At 40.1% G+C, this 25,813-nt stretch overlaps 1 long non-coding RNA gene across 15 annotated transcripts in view; it reads left to right on the forward strand.

Annotated features, from left to right (window-relative positions):
* LOC104005445 (uncharacterized) overlaps positions 1 to 25,813 on the forward strand; it is a 346,407-nt gene that overhangs the window by 272,177 nt on the left and 48,417 nt on the right. For 10 of the 15 annotated variants that reach the window (XR_010155471.1, XR_010155473.1, XR_010155469.1 and 7 more), the window contains 3 exons: positions 3,186 to 3,258; positions 4,828 to 19,763; positions 20,217 to 24,154. This is a non-coding gene — a long non-coding RNA (uncharacterized LOC104005445). The remainder of the gene's footprint in view (positions 1 to 3,185; positions 3,259 to 4,827; positions 19,764 to 20,216; positions 24,155 to 25,813) is intronic. The other 5 variants (XR_010155480.1, XR_010155483.1, XR_010155474.1 and 2 more) reach the window with 4 other exon arrangements.

Raw genomic sequence — 25,813 nt, forward strand, 5'->3', positions numbered from 1 at the left:
ATTATGGGTGTGCCATTCATAGACCAAACCAATTGCAAATGCACCATTAGAAGTGGGCATTAGCAATTTATGAGATGGATGAGAAGGTCCTGGTGACTTTCTTTTTTAGTCAATGACTCTGTGTGAAATTTAAGTTTCAGTAAACTAAAGTTTAGAGAAATATTTTTCCCCACAAGGTTAGACGTTATCATAAAATTGCTGATTCTACCTAAAAAGTTATACTAAGTGTGTGGGCATTGAATAGCCAATTATAATGTTTATTCTAAAACAAATTACATTTGACATAAAAACAACAAGTAGCAGTGTTTTCAGCTTATCAGTCTAGTTCACATGAATTATCTTTTTTAGTGCCTTAGCTAATTTTCAAAAATAAAGGCACCAGTACTAGTCATATTTTCAGCCTACTAGTATACTACATACTATAAGTTTATATGCATTATACTATAAAAGCATATAACTCTGATATTATACAATTATCATATATTTACTTGAATGTTCTGAGTATAACACTGATGACTATCTCTGCCATAAAGTTTTATATTTATATTGTAACAGGTGATTCCAAGTGTAGATTTCTCTAAATTTACCCTCCACAGTCCAAAGAGTTTCCTTTCATTTAAATGAAATGTACTCTATATGTATATAAATATATATGTATGCTTTGTATAAATATGTATATGTATGTATGTGCATGCTGATGTCCATATGAGTGTATTTTTTCATGAAAATGTCATCTAATTCTTTCAAAAATCTTTAGTCAGCAAACTTACTGTCTTAATGGAACACAAACTTGACTAGATATTTAAGGTCTGGGCTCTCCGATTTACTGGTTAACTTCTTACCATCAATCTGCATGCAGTAAACAAAAGCACTTGCTGTTCCCATCTCCTTCATTTTGGGTTTGTGCCCTCCAAAGTCTGACTCCCTCAGTGGACCCTTTCCAATGTTACCTCTTCCTTGAAATCTTGATTACTCTCCCCAAGTAGACTCAGGGTTTTTCTCCTTTAAATATTCTCCATGCTTCAGTCTAGCTTCATGCATTTGGAACCCTGCTATACTTTATATTAATCATAACAATCAACACATCTCTGCTTTGTAATTGTACACTCCTGCAGGATAGGGATTGTCCTAGTCATCTTTATGTTCCCATACGGTAGCACAGTGCCTCGACTAGAGTGGATATTCAGTAAATATTCGTTGAAATGAACTAGATAGAAAGACTTAATGCAAATTCTAAAACCACCATCTATTAGTAAGGACCTGTGCCACAGGGAATCAGCCTCAAGTTACTTAGGCAGAACTTTCTATGTATGTCTAATATTGAAACCAAGAAGTTACAATTAGAAATTAGAACAGACCATTTAATAATGTGTATCGGTAAATAGTATTTACCTTTCCTTACTTTACCTGACAGGACAGAGTCTGCATTGTAATATTCTGCATTCTGAATCATTCTTATTGTTAGGATTAACAATTATGGAATCTTAGAAACTATGCTTACAGTGTGTGGGTATTGGTGAGAATGCACAGGGGAAGAAAGTACTGCCGGGTCTTAGATGTGAGACTCACACAAGGAATGTAACGTTGTCTTAGATTATAACTCTATTTATTCACCTACTACTTTCTCAGAGTTCATTCTTAAATTATAAATCCAGAGGCCTCAAAAGGTGTTTCTGATCTATTTTCATTTTAGCAACAAAGAAAATAGGCCAGAGCATTGAAAGTAGTTATACCGACTAATCTTAGGATTTAGCAAAGGCATAAAATCTGTCATAATTCTACAGAAAACAGACTTAGTGCATTAATTCTCCTTTGTGGAAAAATTTACCTTTAGTCATCCAGGTTATTATCACCTCAATCAAAGAGGATTATAATACTAGCAGAGAATCTACAGAGAGCAATTCTGAACAAAAACCACTTATTCCCCATTTACCAGAAACAATTGATACTTCATGTTAATACATATTAGAAACGCTCAGGTAATTATGAATCCAAGACCTCTGGAGCAACCAGAATCATATAGGAACATGGCCAATATTTTATATGAAGCCTATGAATATCTATAGTGACAATTCACTAGTAGTCCACTGTAATTTGAGCAAAATTGAATAACTGAAGCTATGCATAGAAGTTACTCATCTAGATGTCTTCGTTTAGATGTAGATGCTTTGAATGGCTGATAACACAGTCCATTACGTTGAGGAGGAAGTTTGGCACAATCTGTAAAGTTACTGATATTTGTTTTCTTTTGTTATATGTAGAGTCACCTATGTCAGATATTTTCAGGATAAGAATTTCAGGTAAACTGAATGATGGTGTCGAATAAAATCAATGTAATCTTAAATACAATTTAAGACACATTTTTCTTTGCATTATAAAAAGATAATGATATTTAATTAAAGCAGAAATTTTTTGGCTTTTTGTTTTTTTAAATTTCCAATTTTTATTTTAAGTTCAGGGGTACATGTACAGGATGTGCAGGTTTGTTACATAGGTAAACATGTGCCATGGTGGTTTGCTGCACAAATCACCCCATCATCCAGGTGTTAAGCCCAGCACTCATTAGCTATTCTTCCTGATGCTCTTCCTCCCACAGCCCCACCCTCTGAGAGGTCCCAGTGTGTGTTTCTCCTCACCATGTGTCCATGTGTTCACATCATTCAGTTCCCACTGATAAGTGAGAGCACGTGGTATTTGGTTTTCTGTTCCTAAACAGAACATTTAAAGGATAGGGACATTCATTCACTTCCATGACATCTGATTAGAGATGGATAAGATATCTTACAAACAAACTTGAATAAATAATTCTAATAAATAAAGGGAATAATCATAAGAATATTCTGAAAGGAACTAACAGAAATCTCAGTGCAAAATGAAAAATTAGAAGCATACAATAAACTATGTTTTGTATATAGATTTATAGGTATATAAAAGGTTAGATAAATAGAACAGCAATAGAGAACAGAGATAGAGATAAAGATTGATTCTAGGTCTATACCATGTCTTTATTTAATTTAATATAAAAGAAAAACATCAATCAAAGATGCAAGAAATTTTATTTAATAATCCAAATGTTGTTAGAATTGACTGTAATAAAAATAGTTTGCCATAGGGCTTTTCATGGTACATTAAAATGAAGAAAAATATTTTCCCATTTACTAACACGTCAAGTTGCTTCTTTTCAGTGATCATAACCAATTATCCAGGAAAAGGGACCGAAGAAATCAAGAAAAAGGAGAATAGACTCTTTATGCATAGGTAGGTTCAGAATTAACAAAGTTTTGTGGTGGTGGTTCTTTGCTTTGACACAGATTCAGTGTAATAAAATTTGTACCACCTTTAGGCAAAATTGAGACCAATAGAAGAAAAATGTAACATAGAGTCTTGAAGTTGTGTCAATAGAAGAATTTAAAAACATATTTGCTTTTAAAAATTGTTTTATGGCCATATAATTTGCATTCAATACAGTGCACACATCCTAAATGTTCATTTTGGTGAGTTATGATAATTTTATACACTCCTGTAACAAACACCCTAAGTAAGATATAGAACATTTGTGTCACCCTAGAATTACATTATATGCCTTTGTATTCAATTTCCACCTAGAAGTGGGAGCTACTTTCTGATTTCCACCAACACACATCAGTTTGTTTTGCATATTCCTGGATTCTTATAAATTGAATCATGTAGTGTGTAATCTTTCGTGTGTCTGACTTTTTTCACTCAACATAATATCATTAAGATCCATGCATGTGGTTGCATGTATCATTAATTTGTTAGTTTATTGCTAAATAGTAGACCATTATAGGAAAATATCAAAATGTATTAATCCATTCTCGTTGATAGATATTCGAGTTGTTTCTATTTTATCTACTGTAATTAAGGCTGTTATAAGCATTTTTATATAACATATGTTTATGGACGTATGTTTTATTTTTATTTGGATAAAGACTCTAGAACAAAATTGAGTGATCATAACATTAGATTATATATATTTAACTAAGTTTAACTGTATAAGAAATTGCCAAAGTGTTTTCCAATAGTGTTGTAGTATTTTTTGTCACCACCAGCAATTTTTGAGAATGCAAGTTGTTCTGTATGTTAGGCAACATAATGGCCCCCAGAGAAGTCCTAATCCCAAAAACCTGTGAATTTGTTACTTTCTATGGCAAAAGGAACTTTGAAGATGGGATTAGTTTGAGGATCTTGAGATGGGAAAGTTATTCTGGATTATCTGCTGAATCGAGTATAATCACAGGGTATTTGTGAGACGAAGACAAGAGAGTCAGCGTCAAAGAGATATAATAATGGTGGCAGACACAGAGGGGAAGGAGAGAAAGAGAAAGCAGAAGATGCTCTGCTGCTGGCTTTGAAAATGGTGGAAGAGGCCATGAACTAAGGAGTGAATGTGGCCTCCAGAAGGTAGAAAAGGCATGGGAATAGGTTATCCCTTTAGAGCCTTCAGAAGAAGCCCAGACCTCCCAACATCTTGATTTTTAGGACTTTTGACCACATAACATAATATTTAAAAGTTGTGTTGTTTTAAGCCACTAAGTTTGTGGAAATGTGTATTAGCAGTAACAGAAAACTAATATGCATCCTTGCCAACTTTTGCTGTCGCCAATCTTTTTAGTTTTAGTCATTCTAGTGGGTGTGAAATGGTTTAGCATTATCATTTTAATTTACATTTCCTTGATGACCCATGATGTTGAGCAAATTTTCATACTCTATCAGGCCATTTGTGTGTCTTTTCCTGTGAAGAATTTCTTTTCAAGTCTTTGACCATCATTCTACGGAATTATTGTTTCTTCTGTTGTTGATTATCAGGAGCTTTAATATATAGTTGACACTTGAACAACATGGATCTGAACTACACAAGTCCACTTGTTGGTGGATTTTCTTCAGCCTCTGCCACCCTTGAGACAACAAGACCAATACCTCCTCTTTTTCCTTCTCCTCAGCCTACTCAACCTGAAGATGGTGAGAATGAAGACCTTTATGATCATCCACTTCTACTTGTTGAATAGTAAATATATTTTTTCCTTATGGTTTTCTTAATAACACTTTCCTTTCTCTTGATTACTTTATTGCCAGAATACAGTACATAGTACATATAATAAGCAAAGTATGTATTAGTTTACTGTTTAAGTGATAGGTAAGGCTTCCACTCAACAGCAGGCAACAGCCAGGTGTTGTGACACATGCCTGTAATCCTAGCATTTTGGGAGGCCAAGGTGGAGGATCGCTTGAGCCCAGGAGTTCAAGGCCAGCCTAAGTAACATAGTGAGACCCCCATCTCCACAAAAAATTAAAATACCTAATCATGGTGGTGCATGCCTGCAATCCCAGCTACTCAGGAACCTACAATAGGAGCCAAAAAGGTGGAGGTTACAATGAGCCATTATTGCAGTACTGCACTGCACTCCTGCCTGGGAGACAGAGTGAGACCTTGTCTCAAAAAACAACAACAAACAACAACAACAGCAACAAAAATCAGTAGGTATTAATAGTTAGGTTTTTTGGGAGTCAGAAGTTATACACAGATTTTGACTGTGCAGGGGATCAGCGCTCCTAACTCCTGCATTCTTCAAGGGTTACCTGTATTCTTGATACAAGTTCTCCTTCAGATTTAAGTATTATAGATATTTTTCCAGTCTATAGCTTACCTATTCATTTTCTTAATAATGTCTTTTGATTGATTTTTAATTTTTAACTTTGGTGAATTCCAGTTGTATACTTTTTTTATGATTAGCATTTTTGTGTCCTATGAAACTGTTGCCTTCCTCAATGTGACTAAATTCTGTTAGGTTTCTCTTCTAGCAAGTTTATGTTTCAAATTTTCACCCTTAGGTCTATAATTCATCCCAAATTTATTTTTGTCTGTAAAGCAATGTCACGATTCATTTTTTTTCTCAATATAGTTACCCAGTTGTTTCAAAACTGGTTATTAAAGTTTTTCTCTTGATCATTGAATTTTCTTGGCACCAAATTATTAACTCTTGACAAAAATAATTGACCCTTAAGTAAGCAGACGGACAAGCAGTGCTTCTATTTTATAGCAATGTAAATAATACACAACTTACACAAAGACTTTTTAGAAGCTAACTAACAGTGGTCATATCTAAGTACGTACACCAGATTTTTTATAACCACTTTTAAAATAAAAGTATTTAGATTTTAACACATAGATTAGGACAGAGAAAGCATATGGTGGAATAAACTGTATCTTTTTGGCCAGATGGTGCTATTTCTAGGTCATCTTGATAAAGAGAGGAGGCAAACATGAAAACTTAATGAAAAACTACTTATGATGCTGGAGAACATCTTGGCTTTGAGTCACTTTTAAATCATAGAAGAGGATTATTCCATAAAATTATTTATAATGCCTAAAATTATTCTTTGCCCAAATCATAAATTTTCAGCATTACCAAGAACCCAGTTAGTATGTATACAGTGTTTCAGCAAGTGCAGAGATGCCCAGGTGGTTGGGATTCAATACATCGAGCTGTCACGCTGCACATTCTTGGAGTACAACCTTAATGGGCATTTTCCCACCTGTGCAATTCCTCTGTTTTCACCCCACTCCATTCATATTTCACAAACTACTCTAATTATAGTATTTATTATTGACCTCAGGCAAAAGAAGTTTGAAAGGGTGGAAAAAACATATGCATTTTGTCTCCATGGATAGTAAATCACTGAGCTATTATTCCTTGGGAATCCCAATTCATGAGAAATTACATAGACAGACTTTTGCCCTAACACTAATCAGCTGCCTGACCTGTAAATATTTCAGCTCCTTGCCTGTATCTATTTCTCCTTGCAGAAAACTGTAATTTATCTAGATTTTTCTAATAATTCACTGACATTTTACTGCTGGCCAATGAGTAAATCATTGTTGCTTTTGGTATCTTATGATTTTGTTCTTTTGTGTCAAAGTTTAGCTAGTTTCATCTATCAGGTTGGAATAAAAAATGCAAATTATGACTATACCACTTATATAGTTACATGATCTACTGACCAAAGTTAATCATCACTTTAATCTTGGTAACTCTTTCAGAGCCCTAATTGTAATAGCCTTTGCCTGAGTTACCTAGAGAGTGGTCTCAATAATCCCCTTTTATTTTTCAGGTAGAGAAAAGGGCACACAAAATGATATTATCTCGATCACCCAGCACATGTATTAAACTATAACAGACTTTTTAAATCATGTGTGATCTTTTATTTTTTGACTGAAAGGGACTAAGTTTGCTGCCCAGAGAAGTCTTTAGGGAGCAAGGAAAGGTAAGCAAATAAACTTATCTGGAGTCAAAGGTCTCAAGGAAAATCTTGCTTTCTATAAAAGGCAGACAACGTCAAGGCTCATAGATTTTCCCAGGGCTAAAAATCAGAGCCAGTTGCCTCCCATCTTGAAAAGACTTATTCATCATGCTGGTTGAAGTATCACAGATCTTGTCAAAATATTCGTGACTCACATATGACCCATCCAAAAGACAAAAGTCAACAAAATATTTTACCAAATTCTAAAATAGTGTTTGTTTTATTATTCTTTGTTATTCTTCAACAATTATTGTTACCTTTATTATATGAAATATAATAGCAATTCCTTGTCTTCATGGTCTTTCTGTTACAGACATGTTTTACACTAATTATACCACTTTAGTGAAATTCATCATACATATTCCTGATCTAAATTCCTTTTTTATTAACCATATATGAGAGAAAGTGGATATTAAAATAATTTTGGTGGTAAAATAAGCGAAAAAATAAAACAAGCATGGTTAAAATGATTAAATTATGGAAAAGTGACCCATGTGTTTCAGATAAACTGATGCTTGAGGGTTTTTGTTGTTATTGTTGTTTAAATTTTATTTTATTTTAATTTTAAGTTCCAGGATACAAGTGCAGGATGTGCAGGTTTCTTACATAGGTAAAGATGTGCCAAAATGGTGGTTTGCTGCACCTATCAACCTATCACCTAGGTATTAAGCCCTACATGCATTAGCTCCCTCCCACTGCCCCTGCAACAGACCCCAGTGTTTGTTGTTCCCTCCCTGTGTCCATGTGTTCTCATTGTTCAGCTCCCACTTGTAAATAAGAACCTACAGTGTTTGGTTTTCTGTTCCTGTTTTAGTTTGTTGAGGATAATGACTTCCATGAAGCTTGAGTTTTTATTCTACGATTTACTGAATGACATTTGAGCAGCTAGCTGACTTTTTAATGCCTTGATTTTAATAATTCAATGAGTTATTGGGTGAGATAATTTAGAACAGCATACATGATATCGTTATTATTAGTCAATAAAATACTATTTATCTTATTTATTACTAATAACAAAAATATGTGTATGACCCTTCGCTATGTTTGAATATGTGATATATTGAATTGAATTCACTGTGAGGCTTCAGTAGGTACCTATAATATTCAAATATGTTAGCTGAAAGCTGTGAAAAATATATTTTTAAAAATTAGATTTACATGCAGTCAAGTTTTCTTTTGATGACACACTCTCTTGATATATACTAAGTTTTATACTTGGAATCTTTCACTTTTATCCTTACTCAGAAACGTGAATATTAAGAATCAGTAGAGCCAGCTCTTCTACATGTTGCCTGCCAATTGCTATCTTGCCTACTTTTAAAACACCTCTAACTTAAGAAAATGAAAACCCACAAACTAACAAATGTTCCAGGGAAGTCCGTGGCATCACTTGGAACTTTTCATCATTAGTCCCAGCTACACTCTTTTGTGTTATATACAACATTGGCATATACTCTAGTCATCTGTATGCCAAGTTAAATGAGACTTCATTCAGCAACCAGTAATATGTCATGCATCAGAAGTCTCTCTCATCATATTGCTTATCACCATCAAATAGTTTCCATTTTGTCTTTATTCCTTTAAAATTGTCATGCTTAAAATTGATGCAAATAATGTAGATACTTGTGATTCTATTATCTCTACATATATTTTTCTACTTTGCAAGAGATGTGAATTTTAATAAATTAGTTCTCTTAGATTATAATGCTACAGAAAAACTGAATGACCTGACTCGTTGGTGATTTGATTGGGATTGGATTTGTGTTCCTGCCCAAATCTCGTGTTGAAATGTAATCCCCAATGCTGGAGATGGGAACTGATGTGAGGTGATTGGATCATGGGAGTGGTTTCTAATAGTTTAACACCATCCCCGAAGTGCTGTTTCATGATAGAGTTCTCTGAAGATCTGGTTGTTTAAAAATATGTGTACCTCCCATCTGTCTCTTCCTCCTGCTCTGGCCAGGTAAGATTTGCCTGCTTTCTCTTCACCTTCACCTTCCACTGAAGAGAGAGGTTAAAGATTAACCCCCCAACTCTAATCACATGTACTATCTATAAATCTCAATCTATCAAGACCCTTTCACGTGGACCCCTTGGAGTTGTAAGCCCTTAAAAGGGTCTGGAGCTCTTTCTTCGGAGAGCGTCATTCTTGAGATGCAAGTCTGCTGATGCTCCCAGCCAAATAAAGCCTCTTCCTTCTTTAACACGGCATCTGAGGGGTTTTGTCTGTGGCTCATCCTGCTGCATTTCTTGGTTCCCTGACCAGGAAGTGATGTGATTAACGGACAGTTGAGGCAGCCCCTTAGGTGACTTACACCTGCCCTGCAGAGCATCCCTGCAGGGAACTCCAGCCAGCTTGAGCGATGGGGATCCTGAGACCGCTCCTGGGTAGGTATTTGTCCTGGTAGAACTCCTTGTCAGAGTGGTGCATGGCAGGCCCCCGCAGATGATCAATGCAATGTCTGAACACCGGGAAGGAACCAGTGCTTGGAGTCCAGACATCTGGAATACAGAAGGACTGGTCCTGGGAACTTGCCCACTCCATTTGAGTGGAAGCGTGGCCTGATCACCCACTGTGTGCCCTTATGGGCACTTTGGTCTCAGTATTGATTTTGATTTGGCTTGACCTGTTTGCAAAAAGGAAAGTGAAAGTGAGTGAGTGCTTGAGTTTTAGATGTGCAAGGTGAGCGAGTGACCTCTTTACCCTTTCCTTCTTGTGGTGTGAGTGTTGTTTTGTCTCAGGAGGAAAATGGGTGGAACGCAAAGTAAGCCCACTCTGCTAGGAACTATGTTGAAAAATTTCAAGGAAAGATTTAATGGAGACTATGGAGTTACTATACACCAGGAAAACTTAGGACTTTGTGTGAAATAGACTGGCCAGCATTGGAAGTGGGTTGGGCATCAGAAGGAAACCTAGATGGGTCCCTTGTTTTCAAATGTATGGCACAAAGTAACTAGTAAGCCAAGACACCCAGACCAGTTTCCGTAAATAGACACTTGGTTACAGCTGGTTTTAGAGCCACCACAGTGGTTAAGAGGACAGGCAGCAGTAGTACTAGTGGCAAAGGGACAGACAGCCAAGGAAGAATCCTGCTCCACCAACCTAAGGGAGTCAGCTCCTAAAGTCCTGTGTGATCCAACACCAGAGGATTCATGGCAAGAAACAGCACCAGTGGCCCCCTTTCCACCAAGAAGAAAAGTCTCCCACTCCGATACCCCATCCTATACCGAAAAGCCACAAGCTCTGATTGATTTGCTCCAAACTGTTATCCAGACCCACAAACCCCACCTGGGCTGATTGCCACCAGTTGCTCATATGCCTCTTTAACACAGATGAAAGGAGGAGAGTGCTCCAAGCAGCAACGAAGTGGCTTTAGAACATGTTCCAGCTGATTACCAAAACCCCCAAGAGTATATGAGGATCCAATTACCAGGAACAGTTGCCGAGTGGGACCCAAATGAAAGACAGGGTATGCAAAGGCTAAACCAGTACAGGAAAGCCCTTCTGGAAGGGTTAAAGAAGGGAGCTCAGAAGGTCACAAATGTTAACAAAGTCTCTGAGGCCATTCAAGGAAAAGATGAGAGCCCGGCACAATTCTACAAGAGACTACGTGAGGCCTATCGTATGTATACCCCCTTTGATCCCAGTAGCCTTGAAAATCAGCACATGATTAACATGGCTTTAGTTAGTCAAAGTGTAGAAGACATTAAAGAAAATCTCAGAAACAGGCTGGGTTCACAGGCATGAATACTTCACAGTTATTGGAAATAGCCAACCAGGTGTTTGTGAATCGAGACGCAGTAAGCTACAGAGAGAACTGCAGAGAGAGTGAACGCCAAGCCCTGTGAAATGCCAACCTGCTAGCCACAGCTATAAGAGGGGTCCCCCCAAAGAGACCAGAGAAGGGGGGCCCCAGGAAAAATACCCAGTCTGGCCATCCACGCTTGCAGCGTAATCAGTGTGCTTACTGTAAGGAAATAGGACATTGGAAGGACAAGTGCCCACAGTTGAAAGGGAAACAAGGTGACTCTGAGCAGAAGGCCTCAGACAAGGATGAAGGGGCCTTGTTCAATCTGGCAGAAGGGTTACTGTACTGAGGGGGACCAGGCTCATGTGCCCCCAAAGAGCCCATGGTCAGGATGACAGTCGGGGACAAGGACATTTAGTTTCTTGTCGATATTGGTGCTGAACATTCAGTAGTAACCACCCCAGTCGCCCCCTTTCCAAAAAGACTATTGACATAATCAGAGCCACAGGGGTTTCGGCAAAGCAAACGTTCTGTTTGCCCCAGACCTGCACTGTGTGGGGCATGAAGTGATTCACCAGTTCCTGTACATGGCTGACTGCCCCTTGCCTTTGCTAGGAACGGACCTACTTAGCAAGCTGAGAGCCACCATCACTTTTGCAAAGCACGGCTCTTTACAGCTAAAGCTACCTGGAACGGGAGTCATAATGGCCCTTATGGTTCCTTGGGAGGAGGAATGGAGACTCTTCTTAACTGAGCCAGGCCAAGAGATAGGACCAACTCTGGCTAAGTGGTGGCAAAAGGTGTGGGTGGAAGACAACGCTCTAGGGTTGGCAATCAACCAGGCCCCCGTACTCATAGAAGTTAAGCCTGGGGCCCAGCCAGTCAGACAAAAACAGTACCTGGTCCCCAGAGAAGCTCTTGAAGGTATCTGGATCCATCTCGAGTGCCTGAGGGCCTTTGGAATTGTAGTCCCTTGTCAGTCTCCATGAAACAATCCCCTCCTGCCTGTCACCAAGCCAGGGGCCATGGACTGCAGGCTGGCACAGGATTTGCGCTTGGTCAACCAAGCTACAGTGACTTTGCACCCAGTGGTACTTAACCTGTACACATTGTTGGGGTTGCTGCCAGCTGAGGACAGCTGGTTCACTTGCCTGGACCTAAAGGACATTTTCTTTAGCATCAGGCTAGCTCCTGAGAGCCAGAAACTGTTTGCCTTTCAGTGGGAGGATCCGGGGTCAGGTGTCACCACTCAGTACGCTTGGACCCGGCTTCCCCAAGGGTCCAAGAACTCCCCCACCATCTTTGAGGGGGTGCTGGCTTGAGACCTCCAGAAGTTTCCCACTTCTGGAGTTTCGAGTGGAGTTTCCCACTCGAGCTGCTTGCTGCTCAAGTACTTCGATGACCTCCTGCTGGGACACCCCACGGCAGTCAGGTGTGTCAAGGGAATGGATACCCTACTCCAGCACCTGGAGGACTGTGGGTATAAGGTGCCCAAGAAGAAAGCTCAGATCTGCAGACAGCAGGTAAGTTACCTGGGATTTACTATCTGACAGGGGGAGCACAGCCTGGGATCAGAAAGAAAGCAGGTCATTTGCAACCTACCGGAGCCCGAGACCAGAAGGCAGGTGAGAGAATTCTTAGGAGCCATGGGGTTCTGCAGGTTATGGATCCCAAACTTTGCAGTACTGACCAAGCCCCTGTACAGAGTCACAAAGGGGAGCGACAAGGAACCTTTCAAATGGGGGTCCCAAAAGCAATGAGCTTTTCATGAGTTAAAAGAGAAACTCATGTCAGCCCCTGCCCTGGGGCTGCCTGACCTGACAAAGCCATTTACACTATATGTGTCAGAGCGAGAGAAGATGGTGGTTGGAGTTTTGACCCAGATCATGCGGCTCTGGCCAAGGCTGGTGGCCTACATCTCTAAACAACTAGATGGGGTTTCTAAAGGTTGGCCCCCATGTTTGAGGGCCTTGGCTGCAACTGCCAATGGATGGATCCAGTTATCAGATAAAAAAATAGCCATGCCACAACTGCTAGGAGCCACAGTCGTACTGGCTGTTCTTGAGGCCCCACATGCTGTGGTGACTTTAATGAATACCAAAGGACATCATTGGCTAACAAATGCTAGACTAACTAGGTACCAAAGCTTACTCTGAAAATCCCCACATAACCATTGACGTTTGCAACACCTTGAACCCCACCACCTTACTCCTGGTATCAGAGAGCCCAGTTGAACCTAACTGTGTAGAGTTGTTGGACTCAGTTTATTCTAGCAGGCCCGACCTCCAAGACCCTTCTTGGAAATCAGTAGACTGGGAGCTGTATATGAACGGAAGCAGCTTCGTCAACCCACAAGGAGAGAGGTGTGCAGGATATGCAGTGGTAATGCTGGGCACTGTCATTGAAGCCAAATCATTGCCCAGGGTACTTCAGCCCAGAAGTCCAAACTCATTACTTTAATTCGGGCCATAGAGCTAAGTGAAGATAAGACTGTAAATATTTATACTGACTCTCGGTATGCCTTCTTAACCCTCCAGGTGCATGGGGCATTGTATAAAGAAAAAGGCCTGTTGAACTCTGGGGGAAAAGACACAAAGTATCAGCAAGAGATCCTGCAATTATTAGAGGCAGTGTGAAAGCCCCAAAAGGTGGCAGTCATGCACTGCAGAGGACACCAACAATCTTTCACCTTGATTGCCTTGGGGAACTCCCGAGCTGACTCAGAGGCTCGAAAAGCAGCATCCACCCCCTACCGGGCATCAGTCACAGCACCCCCCTGCTCCTTCAGGCACCTGACCTTGTACCTACTTATTCTAAAGAAGAGAAGGACTTTCTCCAGGCAGAGGGAGGGCAGGTGATAGAAGAGGGATGGACCAAGTTATCAGATAGAAGAATAGCCATGCCACAACCGCTAGGAGCTGCAGTCATACTGGCTGTTCATGAGACCACCCACCTAGACCAAGAGTCACTTGAAAAGTTGTTAGGCCGGTAGTTCTACAACTCACATCCGGCAGCCCTTGCCAAAACAGTGGTGTATCAGTGTGTCACCTGCTGGCAGCACAATGGTAGGCAAAGTGCAAATGTCCCGCCCGGCATACAAGCCTGTGGAGCAGACCCCTTTGAAGATCTCCAAGTAGACTTCACCAAGATGCCCAAATGTGGAGGTAACAAGTATTTGCTAGTTCTAGTGTGTACATACTCTGGGGGTGGTGGTGGTGGTGGTGTGGAGGTCTGTCCAACACTAACTGAGAAAACTCTTCAAGTAACCCGTGTGATTCTCCGAGATCTCATCCCTAGGTTTGGACTGCCCTTACAAATAGACTCGGACAACAGGCTGGCATTTGTGGCTGACTTGGTACAGAAGACAGCAAAGGTATTGGGGATCACATAGAAACTACGTACCACTTACCGACCACAGAGTTCTGGAAAAGTGGAGCAGATGAATCAGACTATCAAAAGTAATTTAGGGAAAGTGTGTCAAGAAACAGGATTAAAGTGGGTACAAGCTTTCCCTATGGTATTGTTTAAGATTAGATGTACCCCTTCTAAAAGAACGGGATATTCCCCTTATGAACTGTTATATCATAGGCTCCCTCCCATACTACCGGGACTCCCAGGCACTCATCAAGAGCTAGGTGAAATTGAGTTACAGTGACAGCTACAGGCTTTAAGGAAAATTACACAAACAATTTCAGTCTGGGTAAATGAGAGGTGGCCCATCAGCTTATTCTCCCCAGTTCACCCTTTCTCCTCAGGTGATCGGGTGTGGATCAAGGATTGGAACATAGCCCCCTTGCAGCCATTGTGGAAAGGACCCCAGACCGTCGTCTTGACCACAGCCATAAAGGTAGAGGGAATCCCAGCCTGGATCCACCACAGCCATATAAAACCTACAGCACCTCAGACCTGGGAGGTGAGACCAAGCCAGGACAACCCCTGCAAAGTGATGCTGAAGAAGACAATAAGCCCTGCTCCTGTTACACCCAGAAGCTGGCTGGTCCATGCCTGGCTGAAGCATAAGGAAACTCATTGTGGGTCTCATTTTCCTTAAATTTTAGATTTGTACAGTAAGGACTTCAACTGATCTTCCTCAGACTGAGGACTGTTCCCAGTGACATCAAGTTACTGAGATAGGGCAAAAAGTTAAAACAGTCTTTCTGTTTTATAATTATTATGAATGTACTGGAACTCTAAAAGGGTCTTGTTTGTATAATGCCACCCAGTACAAGGTATGCATCCCAGGAAGTGACCAGCCTGATGTGTGCTATAACCCATCTGAGCCCCCTATGACTACAGTTTTCAAAATAAGATTGAGGACTGGCAACTGGGGAAAAGCTGATATGAGTAAAGTAATAACTAAAACAGAAGAGAAAGGAGTTCCCAAACAAATTATCTTAAAATTTGATGCCTGTCCGGCAATCAACAGTGACCCGTATGGAAATAGAATAAGATGTGGCTCTCTAGACTGGGAAAGTGGCTATATAGTAGAAAATAAGTATGTTTGCAATGAATTGGGACTGTGTAGTGATGAACATAGTTACTGGTCCTGTGTCATTTAGGCTACCTGGAAAAAAGATAAGAAGGACCCTGTCCTCCTTCAAAAAGGAAAGAGTAACTGTTCCTGCTATAGTGGTCACTGTAACTCATTAGAACTACCTGATCACCATTGGAAAACAGGAGAGTATGTAACCCTAGGAATCAATGGAACTGGACTGCATCCCCAAGTAAATATTTAAGTGCAAAGGAAGGTCCACAGGCTCTTTCCCAAACCAGTGTTTCAGACCTTTTAATAATAATAGTGTTAGGAGCCTGCATGTTACTCCCCTGTATGTTACCCATATTTCTACCACCTTAGTTCATCAAAAGACCCAGCACAAGTGTATTACATGAATCCCTATTGATCTGTCTCACAGGAAGACCTGGGTGGTGACTATGAAAGTGAGAACTCCCACTAGTGAGTGAGGTTCTCAAAGTGGGGGAATGAGGAGAGAGGCCATTTATCTTACTGTCTCCTGTCTCTGAAGAGAAAGAGGAAGTAAGAGCTGAAAAACAACAGGAATGAAATCAGTGGCAAGACCAGCCAGTGCGCCGATGACCAGGCCTGAGGTTAAAAGATTAACCCCCAACTCTAACCACATGTGCTACCTATAGATCTCAATCTATCATGACCCTTTCACGTGGAACCCCTTAGAGTTGTAAGCCCTTAAAAGGGTCAGGAACCCTTTCTTTGGGGAGCTCCATTCTTGAAATGCAAGTCGGCCAATAGTCCAGTCCGAATAAAGCCACTTCCTTCTTTAATCTGGTGTCTGAGGGGTTTTGTCTGCAGTTCATCCTGCTACAGTCCCAGTGCTGGTGGCCACAGGAGTGCTTATGTCGCCCCTCCCCTAAATGCAGACAGCACAGCATGGAGAGAGAGAGAGAGACTCCGTTTGTTTAGGGGAGAGTGAAGGAAAAGAACAAGAGCCTCTGCCTCATAATCCAGGGAATTCTGCCAGATCTTACTGAAGACCACCTAGATGGTACATCTATGAGTTTGCAAGAGTCATAGTGTTACTGGGCTTGAGATGCCTCTAAAGCAGATATGGCTGCAGTGACCAAATACTTAGATCACAACCCTCAATTCCCTTTGAATACTGGGAAAGCCTTCTCAAGGAGGATGGGAGGCTGGGCATGGTGGCTCATGCCTGCAATCCCAGCACTTTAGGAGGCCAAGGTGGGCAGATCTCCTGAGGTGGGGAGTTCAAGACCAGCCTGACCAACATGGAGAAACCCCGTCTCTACTAAAAATACAAAATTGGCCAGGCGTGGTGGTACATGCCTGTAATCCCAGCTACTTAGGAGGCTGAGGCAGGAGAATCACCTGAACCTGGGAGTTGGAGGTTGCAGTGAGCCGAGATTGTGTCATTGCACTCCAACCTGGGAAACAAGACTGACATTCCATGAGGAAGAAGAAGGAGAAGGAGAAGGAGACCAGATGTGGTGGCCCATGGCTATAATTCCAACAATTTGGGAAGCTGAGGAGGGAGGATCACTTGAATCCATGAGATCAAAACCAGCCTGGGCAACATACTGAGATCCTGTGTCTACAAAAAATACAAAAATCAGCTGGGCATGGTGGCATGTGCCTGTACTCCCAGCTACTTGGGAGGCTGAGGTGAGAGGATCACTTGAGCCCAGGAGGCTGAGGCTGCAGTGAGCCATGATCATGCCATTGCACTCCAGCCTGAGTGGCAGAGTGAGATTCTGTCTTAGAAGAAAGAAACAAACAGAGAAAGATGGGTACACACAAGCACAGACTGTGGAGATTATAATAAATAACTAATTCTTTAATGGCCAGACATTGACCAATAGCCACAAGCATCAAGAGCATCCAGGAAAACATGACCTCACAAAATTAAATAAGGCATGAGTGGCCAATCTCAGAGTGACAGAAATATGTGATCTTTCACAGAAAAAATTCAAAATAGCTGCTTTGAGGAAGCTCAATGAAACTCAAGACAACACAGAGAAGGAATTCAGAATCCTATCAAATATATTTAACAAAGAGATTGAAATAATTTTTTAAAATCAAGCAGAAATTCTCGACCTGAAAAATGTAATTGACATACTGAAGAATGCATCAGATCTCTTACCAGCAGAACTGATCAAGCAGAAGAAAGAATTAGTGAGGTTAAAGACAGGCTATTTGAAAATACACAGTCAGAAAAGACAAAATAAAAAAGAATTAAAAACTATAAATCAAGAAATAAAGTAAAATAAAAACAATGAAGCACACTTCCTAGATCTAGAAAATAGCCTCAAAAGAACAAATCTAAGCATTACAGGAGGTAGAGAGAGAGATCAGCGTGGAAAATCTATTCAAAGGGATAGTAAGAGAGAACTTTCCAGACCTAGAGAACGATATCAATGTTCAAATGCAAGAAGGTTATAGAACACCAAGTAGATTTAACCCAAAGGAGACTACCTCAAAGGCACTTAATAATCAAACTCCCAAGAGTCAAGGATGAAGAAAGAATTCCGAAGGAAGAAAGAGAAAAGAAACCAATAACATGTAAGGAGATCCAGTATATCTTGCAGCAGACTTTTCAGTGGAAACATTATAGGCCAAGAGAGAGTGGTATGACATATTTAAAGAACTGAAGGAAAAAAACCTTTCATTCTAGAACATTATATCCTGTGTAAATATTCTGAGATCAGGAGTTTGAGAATAGCCTGACCATCATGGTGAAATGCTGTGTCTAGTAAAAATACAAAAATTAGCTAGTTATTGTGGTGTATGCTGTTAATCCCGGCTACTCGGGAGGCTGAGGCAAGAGAATCACTTGAACCCAGAAGGTGGAGGTTGCAGTGAGCTGAGATCACACCACTGCACTCCAGCCTGGGTGACAGAGTGAGACTCTGCCACAAAAATGTAATAATAGTAATAATAAAAGAAAAAGGCAAAAATTCAAACAACTAAGCAGAAACTGGGCAAAGCCCTCCACAAAAGAGGAAATGTGAAGGAATAGCTAATAAAAACATGAAGAGGGTCTCAGCCTAACAGGGGGAGATGTCACGTGACACCCACCAGACTGGCAAAAATCCCACAACCCAATCCATGCAAGTGTTAGGGAGAATGGAGAGTAGCAGGAACACCAGGCACTGCTAAGAATGGTTGTGAAATATATTTTTGTTATGCTTCTATATGAAAGGGTGTGTGTTGTGGGTTATGAGAAAAATTACATTTCTTACCTGGGATGAAATTTTAAACATTGGAAGCTACTGACCAGAAGAAACTTGCACTTTTGTACAAAAGAAATACCCAAGAACATTCCTAACAAAACAGAGTCCTAAAGGCCCCAACCTGGCCAAACACTCATCAACAGGGAAATGAAGACATTTCCCATGCTCCTCTCATATGACCGGAGATCATGCAGCAATGAAAATGAATCATGTCAATGTGGGTGGGTCTCAGGAAGAGAATGGAGGACAAAAATAGACATGGAGCAGATGCTCAGAGCCATGCAGTGTAGGAGCAGCCACACAGGAGAATTTCTCACATCAAAGTTCAAAACTACAGCCAAGGCAACAGAGCAAGACCCTGTCTCAAAAAGACAATGGAAAGTTCCAAAACTAAATGGCATATTTTTTAGGGATGTACACATAAGTGGTGGAAGAAATGTACTATGGAGAAAAGTATGGGAATAATAAAGACTAAAGCAGGAATTGATTCCCTCTGTAGGAGAAGGGAAGGGGCTAGGACTTAGGCAGGGCCTCCGGGGAGCATCCGAAGTTATGTCTCTTCAGATTCTATTCCCTAAACTTGGTGGAGGTCCTCTGTGTCCAATGTGTCTATATTCTTTATACCTTACCCGTATTGTACAAATGCTTTATTTCTATTCAACATTTAGAAGACAATTATAAACAAGATGCATTAAATAGCAAGATGGCAAATGAATATCAGGAAGGAACATCAGGAACATCCATGAGGTTCCATCCACGGAACCTCACCATGGATACGCTTGTGATCAAGGGCCTTGTCTCCCCTCAAGACAGTCAGAGATCAGAGGCTGCCCTCATCATAGCAGTGGAACAGGACCAGCTGGGACAGCGTCCTTCTGTGACACCTGTTGTGTTACCAGGCTGTGCGAACGGACTCAGCTGCCAGAACTCACAGAATATCAGTAACAGCACCGAAACTTCACAGGAAAAATGGTAAGTTGTAAGTTTCTCCATTAATAGTAACTCTCAGATTAATCTATGTCATCCATCGCTTCTCCATTAAATAACTTTTTATAGCCTTACATGGGTCGATTTTTCAATTTATATTTTATTTTACTAACTGAATGAAAAGATATATATTGTGTGTGGTGTGTGATTTTGTCTCAGTCAGGATAATCATAGTTTAATTTCTATTATTATTATACCAATATCATTTAGTTTTTTTAAGCTGTTCAATTCCTGAGGGTATTAATCAGGGTCTTTCTGTCTCATGAGACAAAAAACAAATCCAAACTGTGTAAGAGAAAGAAGAATGTATTGATCACGAGGACTGAGAAGCTCCCAGGCTTAATTTGCTTGGGATTCAGCTACATGTACAGTTTTAAGTGGTGTCCTGTAAACTCTCTCTCTCTCTCTCTACTTCCCCAACATCTGCTCCATGTTTAGCTCCACGAACTTCAGACTTAAAAAGCATCACTAGCTCCTGACCAGGATTCCAGCTCCATGAACCTCAAACTAGAACACCAGCCCGGCTTCTCTGCAGGTCTCCAGCTCCAAAACCTAAGACATCAGTGGCAGTACAAACTCATCCCAGGGGCTCCAGCTCCAGGACCCTCAGACTTGAACCGCAGCACCAACTCTTCCCTGGATCTCCATCTCCATGACCCTGAGACTTAAACAGCAGCAGCACCAGTTCATCTGTGAATCTCCAGCTCCACAACCCTCCAACTAGAAACACACCAGCTCCTCCCTGGGTCTCCAGCTGCACGACCCTCAAACTACAACATCAGCTCCTCCCCGGGTCTCTAACTCCATGACCCTCAAACTAAAACAACACCGCTCACCCCTGGGACTCCAGATACACAAACCTTACACTAGAACAGAAACACCAGCTCCTCCACAGATCTCCAGCTTTACAATCTAAGACATTAGTGGCAGCACCATCTCCTCCCGGGGTCTCAAGCTCCAGGACCCTGAGACTTGAATCGCAGCACCAGCTCTTCCCCGGATCTCCAGCTTGATGACCTTCAGACTTAAACAACAAAAGAATCAGCTCCTCCCTGGGTCTCCAGCACCACAACCCACAAACTAGAAGAACACCACTCCCCCATGGATCTCCAGATCCATGACCCTCACACTAGAACACCAACACCTGCTCCTCCGTGGGTCTCCAGATCCATGAACCTCACACTGGAACACCAACACTGGCTCCTCTGCGGGTCTTCAGCTCCACAACCTAAGACATCAGTGGCAGCATTGGCTCCTCCCATGGATTCCAGCTCCAAGACTCTCACATTTGAACTGCAAGACCACCTTCTCCCTGTATCTCCAGCTGCACAACCCTCAAACTAGAACATCAGCTCCTCTAACGGTCTTCAGCTGCACGAAACTCAAACTAGAAAAACAACAGCTCCTCCCTGGGTCTCCAGCTCTGCAACCGTCAAACTAGAATACCATCAGCTCCTCTCCACGTCTCCAGCTCCACAGCTCTCAAATTAGAACAACATCAGCTCCTCTCTGGGTCTCCAGCTGAAAGACCCTCAAATGAGAACAATATCAGTTCCTCCCTGAGTCTTCAGCTGCACGACCCTCAAACTAGAACATCAGCTCCTCTCCAGGTCTCCAGCTGCAGGACACTAATACTAGAAAAACACCAGCTCCTCCCGGTTTCTACAGCTGCATGACCCTCAAACTAATAAACACCTGCTCCTTTCCACGTCTCCAGTTGCACAACCCTCAAACTAGAACAACACCTGCTCCTCTGTGGATCTCCAGCTCCATGATCCTCAAACTAGAATAACATCAGCTCCTCTCCAGGTCTCCAGCTGCAGGACCCTCAAACGAGAACATCAGCTTCTCCCTGAGTCTTCAGCGGCACGACCCTCAAACTAGAACATCAGCTCTTCTCCAGGTCTCCAGCTGCAGGACACTCATATTAGAAAAATACCAGCTCCCCCTGGGTTCTACAGCTGCACGGCCATCAAACTAAAGAAACACCAGCTGCTCTCTGGGTCTCCAGCTGCAGGACCCTCAAACCAGAACAACATCAGATTCTCCCGGGTTCTGCAGCTGCCCGACCCTCAAACTAAAGAAACTCCTGCTCCTCCCAGGGTCTGTAGCTGCATGACTCTCAAACTAAAAAACACCAGCTCCTCCCCAGATCTCCAGCTGCAAGAGCCTCCTATTGCTCCTTTGTTTGTTACCCATATTTTTCCAACTTCTAAGAAGTTTTGTTACTACCTTGGTTCATCGGAAAACTTCAGCACAAGTGTATTGCATGAATGTCTTGTAATACACAAGTGTATTACATGAATCACTGTCGATCTGTCTTGCAGAAAGACCTGGGTAGTGAAGATGAGAGTGAGACCTCCCACTAGTGAGTAAGGTTCTCAAATGGGGGAATGAAGAGAGAGGTTAAAGATTAACCCCCCCACTCTAATCACATATGCTATCTCTGAATCTCAATCTATCACAACCCTTTCACATGAACCCCTTAGATTTGTAAGTCCTTAAAAGGGCCAGGAACTCTTTCTTCAGAGAGCTCAGTTCTTGACATGCAAGTCTGCTGACGCTCCCGGCCAAATAAAGCCACTTCCTTCTTTAACCTGGTGTCTGAGTGGTTTTGTCTGTGGCTAGTCCTCCTACACCACCATGATTCTAAGTTTCCTGAGGTTTTCTCAGAAGCCACTATGCTTCTCATACAGCCTGCAGAACCTTGAGCCAATTAATCTTCTTTTTCCTATAAACTACCCAGTCTCAGGTATTTAATAGCAGTGCAAGAATGGACTAATACATGATTATTCCAGCTAAACAAAATCAAAGTAGACACCATGCCATTGTTAGCAAATTCAGGCTAAATCACCAACCAAAAATATGTATGAATGTCTATTGCAATATGTGTAATGCATCTTTGTGTAATATGCATATTTGAATACAATTTATATTTATGTTTTTTGAAGAGATAAAATCATTGGGATTCTTTTACATTCAGAATCCATGAAGGTCCTTGAACTAGAAGGTATGATTAATTTCAAAATAAATTTGAAAATTAGTTCATAAGTCAATGGCAAAATTAAAATAGGTGGGAATTAATGTTATAATTTCATATACTGCTTTCATAATTTAGCAGTTTTTCATACTGGGAAAATTATAAATAATAATAGGAAATATATTAATATATCAAATTGTATACTTCTGGCCCAATTTCTTCTTCTTTTCTGAGAATATATAATTACTATTTGATATAGATTTTTTGTTAGCCATAGACAATCCTTAATTGAAAAATCATTTAGACAGTCTCTCAAACTTTAAGTTAATTTTCTATGCCACGTTTTCTTAACTCATCAAAATATGCATCATATTGATTTTCAATTAATTTATTTTGAAATGAATGAAATAAAAATGTGAAAAAAGTTATCCAGAATGAAACAACAGTATAGGATGATTAACAAGATTAACATATTAGTCAATATATAATTCCACTGCTATATTGCCATAGCTATGGAACTGTTGTGATAAGTTCATTCTACTAAATCCTAATATTTAAAAAAAAGAAAAGAAAAATGACCTCCAGTACATATAGAAAATTGGTTGCTTTATTATGCATTAACTAATTTTGAAGAAATAGCAAAGAAATGTTCAAACTTTGTTTTATTAAAACAATGCTGTATTGTGTTAGACTATTGAAAAACAAAACAAATAGGGACCTGTATTCTTTGAACTGAAGAGCTTCTTGAAAATAGAATAAATACCCCTGGCATTGGACTTTTAATATGGTATTGTTTAAAGGAGCACTTTTGGCTAGCAAAATTAGAAAGGATTTTTTATTTTTTCATCCTCTATATATGCTGTTCCTTTCTCCAGAAGACAAGCCAATGGTATGTGAAAGAGCTTTAAATTTTTCACTCAAAATAATCATGTAGAGATAAAAAAGAACCGACCTTCTATTATATCACCGGTCTAAGAGAAACGTGCGTTTTAACTTCACCCTCAACAGAGTAAGCTCTTGTGGCCTTAGTGCTTATCATGCATTGTCAGTAGGGAAAGAAAATCACAATGAAGAACAAAACATTTTCAACTTCTAAAAACTAAAAGAGGGAAAATTTAAGGCAGAACTAAATTAAGTAGCAATAAATTAGGGCTGCTTTAGTTGGTGGTTTCCAATAAGCTCTACAGCCACTTCCTTCACCAAGTACATGAGTGTTGCTTCAGCCATCATTCCTTTAATTCATGTCCTTTCTCTCTCTAGAAAAACTCATATATTCATTATCCTAGGAGTATCAGGTTTGCAAAGCTGGACCAAACTAAAGACTCTTCGAGGTGCACTTTGGCTTCTTAAAAGAGCTACCAAGATTTTGGCTGAGACGTGACTTAAAACTCAGCAGGTATGATTGGCAAGCTATCCTGTGAAACTTTTAATTAATCACCATCGGTTTTAGTGAATTGTATTATCTTTGTTCTTGTAAACATTTTCTTTCAAGTTATCATTGCTTGTGATTGAATCATGAGCTCTTAGATTTCTAAGGGAACAGAAAACCTATGAAACATTTGAAGCACTTTTGAAAAGAAACTTCATGGCCAGAAGCTCACCAAAACCTGAGGAAATCTTTTTTATTTTGAAATAAAAGAATGCTTCCTTTGTGTTTCTGTCCTTGAATCCAGTTGTTTTACTTGAGATTGTAGCAAAGTCTTCTCTGTCTTTTATATAATGATTCTTTAATATCTGACCTATTCCTCTATGAGTTATGTCTATTCCATCTTAAACATTCTCAGATTCTCAACTGTATCTGCTACTGTAAATGGTAGTTTAGTTTTTGTTATTTTGATTTTTTTGTTTGTTTTGTTTTTTTCTAGCTTTATTGCTGTATAATTGACAAATAGAAATTGTGTGCATTTACACTGTACGAGTTCATGTGTAGCTATTCATATATGTTCTGAAATGTTTATCACAATCAAGTTAATTAACATATCTATTACTTTATGTAGTTAACTCTGTGTGTGTGTGAGTGTGTGTGTGTGTAATGAGAATATTTAACACCTACCCTATTGGCAATTATCTCCCTATTTTCCTTTCCCCCAACCCCACCCTTCTACTCTGTGCTGCTATAAATTTGACTATTTTAAATTTCACATATAAGTGAGATTATGCAGTGTTTTTTTCCCCTGTTGGATTATTTAGCTTAGTATCATTTCCTTCTGGTTCATACTTGTTATTACAAATGGCAGGATTTCCTTCTTTTTCAAGGCTGAAAAATACTCCAATATATTTGTGTGTGTGTGTGCATGCACGTAGGATCCTTCATGGAGTCATTTATCCATTCCTCCATTAACATTTAGGTTTCCCTGAATTGGCTATTGTGACTAATGCTGCAATACACATCGGGGTGGAGGTATCTCTTTGAGGTAGTGATTTTATTTCATTTGGATATACATCCAGAAATGAAACTGCTACATTTTATGAGTTCTAATTTTATTTTTTGAGGAATTTCCATACTGCTTTCCACGTTGACTGTATTAACTTACATTCCCACCAATAGTTTACTTGGGTTTTCTTTTCTCCACATCTTTGCTAACACTTGTTATCTTTTATCTTTTTGTTAATAGCCATTCTAAGAAATGTGAGGTGATAACTCCTTGTGGATTTGATTTACATTTCCCTAATGCTTAGTGATATGAAACATTTGTTTCCTATACCTGTTGGCCATTTGTATGTCTTCTTTGGAGATATGTTTAGTCAGGTCCTTTGCCCATATTTTAATAGGGTTTTTCATTTTTTTCACTATGGAGTTGCATGTGTTCCTTATATATTTTAGATATGAACCCCTTATATGATGTTTTGAAAATATTTTCTCCCATTTTTCAGGTGTGTTTTTATCCTATTCATTGTTTTGTTTGATGTTCAGAAGCTTCTTAGTTTGATGTAGCCCCACTAGTCTATTTTTGCTTTTGTAGCCTGTGTATTTGGTGTCATATAAAAAAAATTGCCAAGACCAATGTCAAGGACATTTTTTTCTATGATTTATTTTACTACTTTTACAGTTTCA

Source organism: Pan troglodytes, chromosome 2, assembly GCF_028858775.2.
Source record: "Pan troglodytes isolate AG18354 chromosome 2, NHGRI_mPanTro3-v2.0_pri, whole genome shotgun sequence".
Lineage (NCBI taxonomy): Eukaryota > Metazoa > Chordata > Mammalia > Primates > Hominidae > Pan > Pan troglodytes.